Source organism: Arachis stenosperma, chromosome 10, assembly GCF_014773155.1.
Source record: "Arachis stenosperma cultivar V10309 chromosome 10, arast.V10309.gnm1.PFL2, whole genome shotgun sequence".
NCBI classification, from domain to species: domain Eukaryota; kingdom Viridiplantae; phylum Streptophyta; class Magnoliopsida; order Fabales; family Fabaceae; genus Arachis; species Arachis stenosperma.
Window position 1 is genome coordinate 74,587,937 of NC_080386.1, and position 11,647 is coordinate 74,599,583.

Here is an 11,647-nt window from a genome sequence, read left to right on the forward strand (position 1 = left end):
TGCGGAACGTTTCTTTTGAATTTTATTCTTTTGAAAATGCACGTCTCCCTGCTTTGGGAATGCGCGAGGGTTTAATAACCTCATTAATTCTTTTAATGCTCCGCTTCTTCGTTCGTTTTGAACTTTTTCACAAAAACGGTTTCTCTCCTCTTGCTTCTTTGCTGTAACTTCCCCTTTTATTTCTCCCTTTCTGTTTTCGTCTGAAATTTGCATTTTTGCGTTTCTCTTGTGACGTCTCTTGGTAATTGTTGATGCTTTTGCTTCGAGGAACGTCTTTTGTCGCTTCGTCTTTCAGCCTTTCCAAACTTGTCTCCCTTCTCCAGGTTGGTTTTGCTTTCTGCTCCCTTACTTTTTTCGTTGCTTTACCTTCGATTTTTGAAAAAGCTTTGATTTTTAAATACACGCTGGAAAGTTTGATCCTTTTTGTATCATTGTGCGCCTGCTTGTTTATTGTTCGGGGGTTTTTTCTTGCTTTTGAGATGGTCCCTCTGTATTTTAGGGTTCATACTGCTTGTTTTTCTTCTTTTGTGAACTGCATGAACCTGCTTATTTTTCTGGAAGGTTGCTCCTTTGATGTTTTTCGTCATGCTGATAGCTTTCTTTGCTGATGAATCCTGTAAAAAACTTTTTCTTTTGGTGGCCTGTTTGATTTTCTTTGCGTTGTTTTGCTTTTTGTTTGTTGATAGGCTAAGACTGTGAATTTGGAAGGTAGCTATCTTGATGGCCTTCTGGTGGCAATGACTTTCTTTTTCTTTTTGGGATGTTGCTTTTTGAGAAATAGTTTCTCTTTATTCTTGCTGCGAGTTTTTGCTGGAACGTTAGCCTTGTAGATTTTCCCGAATCTTTGTTCCTTGATTGCCTCCAAAGGATGCCCCTGGACCTTTTTGGTGTGGGTCCTGGGGTTTTCTTTTGCTGCTTGTACTGTGTTGGACTGTGTTGGCTGAGTTATTTTGATTTCGTTCGAGATGTTTTTAGTAATCCAATCTCCTTTTCTTGTTTGTAGGATTAGTTGGCTATGTCTTCTCGCAAAAATATTGTAGAGACATCCTCTAAGGTTCCGGAGGGTATGTCTGATTGGTTGGATTCCCTTGTTTTGATGTGTGTTTCTGTGGTCAATGCTGAATTCTGTGTGGAGCTTAGGAAATATCACCATCTCTGTAAGAGTAGAGATCAAGAGAAGAATTATGAGTTGGTGGCACCTGACTCCGAGAAGAGGGTTTGCTTCCCTGCCCTGACCCAGGGGGAGCCCCTTTTCTTTTATGCTTACGACTATTTCTTCAGCCAGTTGGACATCAGTCTTCCCTTTACTTCTTTTGAGACCGACTTGTTGTGGTCGTGTAATGTAGCTCCGTCCCATCTTCATCCAAACTCTTGGGGCTTTATTAAGATTTTTCAACTTCTTTGTCAAGAATTGAATGTTACCCCTTCTCAAACTCTTTTCCTTTATTTGTTTGTTTTAACTAAGTCCAGGATTTCTTCAAAAAAGAAAGCCTCATGGGTTTCTTTTAGATCTGCGCAAGGACATAAGGTTTTTACCATGTATGACGAGTCCTTTAGGGACTTCAAGAATTATTTTTTCAAGGTTCGAGCTATTGAGGGAGCTCGTCCCTTTTTCCTAGAAGCGAATGGTGAGCCATCCTTCCCTTTGCATTGGAAGCAGAATGTAGTTGATGACAAGTCATCATATACCCATTTTTCAAGCTATTTTCACTTGTTTTGTTAGCATTTATGCACTTTCTTGCATCCTAAGTAAGTGATTTGGAGTGAAAATGCATAATTTCTCTAAATCAAGCAACCACCATGAAATTAATGTTAAATCATGAGGTTTAAGCTAATTTTAATTGAATTTTAATTGATTTATAAGCCTCTTGAATTTACTGATACTTTGAGTGGTTGTTTTGGTTTATTGTAGGTGAAGAAAAGAAAAGAAAAGGAAAAGCGTGGCCTAAGAAGTGTAGCCCAAGGAAAGGAAAGCGTGGTTAAAGGGATGAGAAGTGTGCCGCATGCAAAGGGGGAGGCAACATTGCCCTCCACAAGGGCACACTGCCCTCTAGGAGGGCAACATAAGGGAACCAAGAAGAGAAGGCAACTCTGCCCTGCCCACTCCAAGGGCAGAGCACAATTTTGTGCCTTGGAACCAAGAAGAAGAGAACCTTGCCCTGCCCTCCACAAGGGAAGTATCGGGCTCTCCAAGGAAAGAAATCAAAGGACAAATGCCTATGATGCATGCCACAAGGATCGAACAAGGAACCATGAGGAAGCTAGGACTTAAGGTTGAGTGCCGTGCCAAAAAACCAAGGAAATTATTGCAGTGTGTGCGTCCGCCCAGATTCGAACACGGGCCTTCTTTTTGGAAACACTGCCCTGCCCTCCGCGAGGGCAGGGCAGCATTTGGTTGGTGCACAAATCCTGGCGCATCACGCACGATCCTGGCGCACCAATTTTCTCCCCTGGCAGCACCAAGCACGCACCGTGGCCGATCCTGACGCACCAATTTTTCTTGCCCTGCCCTTGGCGCGGGCAGGGCAGCATCCTATGCACCAAGGCAAATTCTGGCAGCACCAAGCCGCACCAAACTTCCGCACCATGCACCAATTTTCTGCCCTGCCCTCCACAAGGGCAGGGCAGCCTCCTGGGAGCCACCATTTTGGGCCGAAAATTCAAATTAAAAATCCATTTGAATTCATTTCTTCACCAATTCAAAAGCCCATCCAAATCCCAATATCCAAGAATAGAAAGTGTATAAATAGGAGTTAGTTTGATGTAATTAGAACCTTTTTTTTGAACTGGGAACCTTTACTTTTGAATTTTACTTTTCTTTTGAGCTTTGGCAATTGTTCTTGGTGATTTCACTGAGATTTCTGAGAATTGGGGAGGAGAATTGATCTCTCTTCTTCCTCATTCTTGCCTGAGCATTTCTAATCTTCTGTTTCTGAGTTTTGGGTGTGAGAAATTGAGGAAATTCTGTCTCAATTCCCATTCAAATTCTCTTCAAATCTCTTTCTGCATAATTGAATCCATTTACATTTCCTTTACTGCTTCTTCTTCTAATTCTTGTCAATTGCTTTGTTAACTTGGATCTAGGAAGGCAAAGAGAGATCTAGGCTCTGCTACCTAGTCTCTTGAGACCTGAGACCCAATTTTACTTTTGGTTCTTCTGTGAACGCTGCTGCACTTTATTTCTTTGCTGTTTGAATTCTCATTGCTTCTAATTCAATTTCTGCTCTCTTAATTATTGCAATTCACATTCTCTTGTTTAAATTCTGCAATCCCTGTCCTCAATTCCCTTTTACTTTCAAGCAATTTATATTTCTTGCAATCTAAGTTACTGCAATTTACATTTCTTGCACTTTAAGTTTCAGTCATTTACTTTCTTGTTCTTTAAGATTCAGTCCATTTTATCTTCCTGTTCTTTAATTTACTGCAAATTCCCCTCTCCCTTTACATTTACTGTCATTTACTTCCTGTTAAACACAAATCACCCAACCAACACTTGATCCGCTTGACTAAACCACCCACTAAACTAAAATTGCTCAATCCTTCAATCCCTGTGGGATCGACCTCACTCATGTGAGTTATTATTACTTGATGCGACCCGGTACACTTGCCGGTGAGTTTTGTGTTGGATCGTTTTCCACACATCAAGTTTTTGGCGCCGTTGCCGGGGATTGAAATAGATTGACAATGATTAAGTGAAGTGGAGGTCTAGATTAAGCACTTTTTCTTTTCTGTTATTCTAATTCCTACTAACACACTAACTGTTTGAGGAATTGCCTCTATTAACTCACTAACAATTTATCTCAAATAACTGCACTTAATTCTCAAGCGTGTTGTTGTTTGGTCATCCTGATTGTTTGCATATCACAGGAAATCAAGTTTCTACAAACAAAGGGTATCATGACATGAAGCCACCACTCATTACGCTCATCAAGAACAATTGTTCCTATGACGGAAATCCGTCGGAAGATCCTCAGCAGCACATATCCACTTTTCTGAAGACTTGTAATGCAGTCAAAACTGATGGCTCAGATCATGACACTTATAAGATCCTGTTATTCCCCTTCTCATTAAAGGGTGAAGCTGCACAATGGTTCGAAACTTTTCCCCAAGGAAGTATCACTAGTTGGGATGATTTGGTTACCAAATTTCTGGCCAAATTCACCTCATCTAGGCAGATCATCCAGCTGAAAGAGGAGGAACATCTATTCATACAAGGGGACGAAGAACCACTCTTTAAGGCCTGGGAAAGATACAAGAAAGCGACTGATAAAGTGGGCTTCCGAGCGTTCTACGAAGGATTGACCCCAGAAACAAGGGAAGCAGTGGACTATTTCTCAGATGGCCTACTCAAAGCAACAACAACTGCCCAAGGAATTGCAGACCTCAATGACAAAGGAGTCAACAACCAATATTCAATTGAGAAACCGCAGAATGAAACCTCAGAAAAAGAAGTAATGAATATTGAAGGGGTGAATGCATTCAAGGACTTAAACAGACAAATGCACCCTCAACCACAGCAAAACATGGAGACATCTGCTGCAGTGAATGCCAAATTTCCACCATGGAGACCCCATTCCTATCTGAGAATGAGGGAGTCTCAACATCAAGAACAAGGAAGTTTCCACCAAGGCAACTTCATGACCACAAACAATCAACATCACACACCCACTAATACCACTCAAAGCCAACACTTACAACACAGACACTCCCAAACCCATCTCAACTGGAGAAGGAATGAATACCAAAATCACAAATCGAGGGACTTCCATTATAACAACCCTAACTTCATAAATCATCAAAACTACCATTACAGCAATAACAACCACTACATGCCACCATTACACCCACCCTTCCAACCTTTAACATCTCATAACCAACCAATCTCACAAGACTCTCAGAGAATCACAAACTTGGAGATCCTAATAGAGAGAATGATGAAACACCAAGAAGAAACAACAAGGAACCAAGAGATGTTAATCAAAGGAATTGAAGAACAGATAGCTCAACTGGCAAAGTATTTTGCAGAAATGGGTGAGAGGAAAGCAAATACTTTCACCAGAGCCATTGAAGACAAACTGGCTAACAACGAAGATGCTACAAAGAAGGAAGGATGGAAAAGAATCATGGAGGACAATGAGAAAATACTGGACAAAGGATGTACCAGCCAAGAAGAACACAACAAGGAATTTTTTCAAGGAGAAATAGAGGATAGAACTAAAGAAAAACAGAAAGCCCCCACTGGAAAATTTTCACCAGGGGATCGAGTGATGATCAATATTCAAACCATGAAGGTGTTCCCACAGTTGTCTGAGCATTACATTGTGACTAAGATCCTTCCACAAGAATCTATAGAGGTCATCAAAGAGGAAACCGGAAGGAAGTTCACAGTAAAGAAAGACAAGCTAAGGCACTGTGATTTTCAACCTCCATGATCAGCAGAACAGAAGATGTCAAGCTAGTGACAATAAAAGAGCGCTTGTTGGGAGGCAACCCAACTTGAGGTAGTTTTCTTTTCATAGCTTTTCAATAAAAATGTTGAATAATTGGTATGCATTGCAAGGAGCTAAGTTTGGTGTTGCACACCAAAACAGTTTAAGGGAGAATGAAAGATTCTAAGTTTGGTGTTCCACCAAAATATCATTTAAAAACACATTCTCACCTCTTGCATGATGCTAGCTCCAAGCAACCAAACACATTATTCAACTGTTTAATTGCTTTCTAGTTTTAATTTCATTAACCTTTAGCAAGGACACAAGGTTTCACGTATGGTTAAAATGGTTGCATAAGAGTAGTGGCAAACAATTAAGTTTGGTGTTCTGGTGGACGAAATTGTGATCACATCAATATAGCATTAATGTATTTATGTAGAATTGTGGAACTTAGGATTTTTGGTACGAGTGGGCACAATTCCGTTCAACTAACCAGCAAGTGCACTGGGTCGTCCAAGTAATACCTTACGTGAGTAAGGGTCGATCCCACGGAGATTATTGGCTTGAAGCAATCAATGTTATTTTATTAATCTTAGTCAGGAGGCTAATGAAGTTATTTGGATTTATTTGTAAAAGGCCAAACTACAAACTACTTAAAATTGTAAGTTAAAATAATAGGGAATAATAGAGTTACTTGTTTATAAAGGATTGTGGGATATGTTGGAGTTTTGGAGATGCTTTGTCCTTTGACTTCAACTCTTCCTTGAAATCCTCTTCTCACACGCAGGTTCCTTCCATGGCAAGCTCTCTGTAGGGTGTCACCGTTGTCAGTGGCTACTTCCCATCCTCTCAGTGAAAACGTTCCTATGCTCTGTCACAGCACGGCTAATCATCTGTAGGTTCTCAATCGGGTTGGAATAGAATCCATTGATTCTTTTGCGTTTGTCATCACGCCCAGCCTTCAGGAGTTTGAAGCTCGTCACAGTCATTCAATCCCAGAATCCTACTCGGAATACCACAGACAAGGTTTAGACTTTCCGGATTCTCATGAATGCCGCCATCAATCCGGCTTATACCACGAAGATTCTGATTAAGGAATCTAAGAGATATTCATTCAATCTGATATAGAACGGAGGTGGTTGTCAGGCACACGTTCATGGATTGAGGAAGGTGATGAGTGTCACGGATCATCACCTTCTTCACAACTAAGCGCGAATAAACATCTTAGATAAGAACAAGCGTGTTTGAATGGAAAACAAAGGAATTGTATTAAATCATCGAGACGCTGCAGAGCTCCTCACCCCCAACAATGGAGTTTAGAGACTCATGCCGTCACAAAGTATGTAATTCAGATCTGAAAATGTCATGAGGTACAAGAAGTGTCTGTAAAAGTTGTTTAAATAGTAAACTAGTACCCTAGGTTTACAGAAAATGAATAAACTAAGATAATGGGTGCAGAAATCCACTTCTGGGGCCCACTTGGTGTGTGCTGGGGCTGAGAATAAAGCCTTCCACGTGTAGAGGCCTTTCTTGGCGTCAAACTTCAGGTTATGACGTGTTTTGGGCGTTCAACTCCGGATCATGACGTTTTTCTGGCGTTTAACTCCAGACAGCAGCATGAACTTGGCGTTTAATGCCAAGTTACGTCGTCTATCCTTGCGCAAAGTATGGACTATTATATATTGCTGGAAAGCCCTGGATGTCTACTTTCCAACGCCGTTGAGAGCGCGCCAATTGGACTCCTGTAGCTCCAGAAAATCCATTTCGAGTGCAGGGAGGTCAGGATCCAACAGCATCAGCAGTCCTTTTTCAGCCTAAGTCAGATTTTTGCTCAGCTCCCTCAATTTCAGCCAGAAAATACCTGAAATCACAGAAAAATACACACACTCATAGTAAAGTCCAGAAATATGATTTTTGCTTAAAAACTAATAATATTTAACTAAAAACTAATTAAAACATGCTAAAATCTACATGAAATTACCCCCAAAAAGCGTACAAAATATCCGCTCATCACAACACCAAACTTAAACTGTTGCTTGTCCTCAAGCAACTAGATGAATAAAATAGGTTCTAACAGAAATTAAGAAGTAATAATATTTTAGAGTTTTAAATGAGGCTCAGATTTATTAGATGAGCGGGGCTTGTAGCTTTTTGTCTCTGAACAGTTTTGGCATCCCCCTGTATCTTTAAATTTTCAGAATAATTGGCATCCTTAGGAACTCAGAATTCAGATAGTATTATTGACTCTCCTAGTGTAGTATGTTGATTCTTGAACACAGTTATTTTATGAGTCTTGGCTGTGGCCCAAAGCACTTTGTTTTCCAGTATTACCACCGGATACATAAATGCCACAGACACATAACTGGGTGAACCTTTTCAGATTGTGACTCAGCTTTGCTAGAGTCCCCAGTCAGTGGTGTCCAGAGCTCTTAAGCACACTCTTTTGCTTTGGATCACGACTTTAACCACTCAGTCTCAAGCTTTTCACTTGGACCTTCATGACACAAGCACATGGTTAGGGACAGCTTGATTTAGCCGCTTAGGCCTGGATTTTATTTCCTTGGGCCCTCCTATCCATAGATGCTCAAAGCCTTGGATCCTTTTTACCCTTGCCTTTTGGTTTTAAGGGCTGCTTGGCTTTTATTCCTTTTGATTGTAATTATATTTTTTTTTGACTGCTTTTTCTTGCTTCAAGAATCAATTTCATGATTTTTCAGATCATCAATAATATTTTTCGTGTTCCTCATCCTTTCAGGAGCCAATATGCATCAAATTCAAAATACAATTTATGCAATGTTCAAGCATTCATTCAGAGAACAAAAAGTATTGCCACCACATATAATTAATTATAAATTTTATTATTAAGAACTCGAAAAATATAGATTACTTCTTTATTCTAAAATAAAATCTACTACTTTATTCATGCCTGATGATGATGAGAAAAATAAACTATAGCTTAATTGGAAATAAAATCAAAATAGACATACTAATTACTACTAAATATCTCCTAAGGTGAACTTCAAATAAAAAAAAACGCTATCACTAAATTAAAGCAGGAAAATTGGAACTCAGCAACCTGTTGTTTTGAGCAGTAGATGTTCTTTTAATCTATGGAGCACTTTTCAGGGATTAATTTTTGGCGCTTCAGCTCCCTTAGATTACGCCCTTGCTCCTCCTATTCTTTGAGCAGTTTGCAAAGCATGCTACTTTGATTATTCTGTTCTTCCTTTATTTGATCCATAGCTTCTTGCAATCTGGAAATAGAGGCTTCAAGATGTTCCCAATATTCGAATTGAGGCAGTTCTGGGAGAGCTTCTTGTGCTCTCTTCCTGGTTGAATCATCTTGTTGCTGTTGTCTGACCATTGATATTCCAGTAATGGGCTTTTCAATTAGGATATATTCAGTTATTCCCATCTTTACTCCAGCATCTTTGCAGAGCATAGAGATTAAGCTTGGATAGGCCAATCTGGCGTCCTTAGAGTTCCTGTTTGCTACTTTGAATAGCTCACATGAGATCAGCTGATGGACTTCTACCTCTTTTCCCAACATGATGCAGTGAATCATGACAGCTCTTTTGATGGTTACATCAGAACGGTTGCTGGTGGGCAATATGGAACGCCCTACGAAATCCAGCCAGCCTCTGGCTACTGGATTTAGATCCTCCCTTTTTAGTTGAACTGGGACGCCAGTCGTGCTGGTAGTCCACTTGGCTCCAGGGATGCATATATCCTCCAGAATCTTGTCCAACCCTTTATTGACCCTCATCATTCTCCTATTAAAGGAGTCTGGGTCATCTTTCAGTTGAGGAATCTTGAATATCTCCCTGATCTTGTCAGAATTAGTATGAATGATCTTTCCTCTGACTAAGGTCTGATGGTCAAAGAGAGCAGCTCCAATTAGTCTTTGCCTGTCTGTCTGCCATAGATTGGCATAGAACTCTTGAACCATGTTTCTTCCCACTTTGGTTTCAGGATTGGCCAGAATTTCCCAATGCCTGTTTCGGATTTGCTCTTGGATCTCCGGGTATTCATCTTCTTTCAGATCAAATCTGACTTCCGGGATCACTGATCTGTGACTCATTATCTTGTAGTAATGGTCTGCATGTTCTTTAGTTGAGAACTTCCCTTGATTCCAAAGTGGCTTTGGAGTGCTTTCTTTCTTGCCCTTTTGGGTGGGTTGCTTTCCTCTTGGGGCCATGAATTTGATGATCACGGATAACCACACCAAACTTAGAGCTTTGCTTGTCCTCAAGCAAAAAGAGAAGAAAGAAGAGGGATATGAGGAGAGCAATTGTGGGATGGTGATGAGGGAGAAGGCGCCGAATACAAGATATAGGGAGGGGGGGTAGGAAATTTTCGAAAAATAAGAAAGAGATAAGATAGAAGATATGATTTATAAAAGATAGATATGATGAGAAAAAGATATAGTTTTAAAAGGAGAAAGATATAAATCATAAATTAAAGATAAATTTGAAATGTTTAATTTTGAAAAAGATTTTAAAAGATAATTGAGTTTTGAAAACAAATTTGAAAAGAGTTTGATTGGATTGAAAATTAATTTGTCCTTTATGGATTAAGATACAATTGATATTTTTGAAATGTGAATATTTAGAAATTAGGATTAAAATTTTTGGAATTGAAGGATAACATTTTGAAATAAGTTGATGCAAGAAATCATGAATTAAAACATAAAAATTTGGAAAAATTGTAAAGAAAAACGAAAATTACCTCCTCCCCACCATCCTGGCGTTAAACGCCCAAACGATGCATGTTTTGGGCGTTTAACGCCCAATAGTTGCTTCTCCTGGGCGTTCAACGCCCATTTGGTGCTTCTTTCTGGCGTTGAACGCCAGGAAGTCCTTCTTCACTGGGCGTTTTTCTAAACGCCCAGAATGCTAGCAGATTGGCGTTAAACGCCCAGAAGGTGCATCTTTCTGGCGTTTAACGCCCAGAAGATGCTCCTTTCTGGCGTTTAACGCCCAGATAGCTATCCTTACTGGCGTTAAACGCCCAGTGGATGCTTCTTTTGGGCGTTTAACGCCCAAAGTGTTTCTTACTGGCTTTTTCACGCCAGTGAGCTTCCAAATTTCCCTGTAACTCTGTGACTTCAACCAATTGCTAATTCACCTTTGAAGATACTTGGACTTAAACCTGTAAAGAAAGAAAATTTATTTAATTAATAAATAAACTTTGTAAATGGCTGGGTTGCCTCCCAGCAAGCGCTTCTTTATTGTCATTAGCTGGACTATTACTGAGTTTTAATCAAGTCTCAGTTTTGAGCATTCTTGCTCAAAATTGCCTTCAAGATAATGTTTGACTCTTTGTCCATTAACAATGAACTTTTTGTTAGAGTCATTATCCTGAAGCTCTATGTATCCATATGGTGATACGTTTGTAATGACATATGGACCTCTCCACCGGGACTTTAATTTCCCGGGGAATAATTTGAGCCTTGAATTAAATAACAGAACTTTCTGTCCTGGCTCAAAGACTCTGGATGACAATTTCTTATCATGCCATCTTTTTGCTTTCTCTTTGTAAATCTTTGCATTTTCGAAAGCATTGAGTCTAAATTCCTCTAGCTCGTTTAACTGGAGCAATCGTCTATCTCCAGCTAACTTGGCATCAAGGTTCAGGAATCTGGTTGCCCAGTAGGTCTTGTGTTCCAGTTCCACTGGCAAGTGACACGCCTTTCCATACACAAGCTGGTATGGAGAGGTCCCTATAGGGGTCTTAAATGCTGTTCTGTATGCCCACAGAGCATCATCTAAGCTTCTTGCCCAATCCTTTCTACGGTTAATTACAGTCCGTTCCAGGATTCTTTTGAGTTCTCTATTTGAGACCTCAGCTTGCCCATTAGTTTGTGGATGATATGGAGTAGCCACCCTGTGGTTGACTCCATAACGTACCAGAGCAGAGTAAAGCTGTTTATTACAGAAATGAGTGCCCCCATCACTGATTAACACTCTAGGGACACCAAATCTGCTGAAGATGTGTTTCTGGAGGAATTTTAACACTGTTTTAGTGTCATTGGTGGGTGTTGCAATAGCCTCCACCCATTTGGATACATAATCCACTGCCACCAGAATATAAGTGTTTGAGTATGATGGTGGGAAAGGTCCCATGAAGTCAATACCCCATACATCAAACAACTCAATCTCCAAGATTCCTTGTTGAGGCATGGCATAACTGTGAGGTAGGTTGCCTGATCTTTGGCA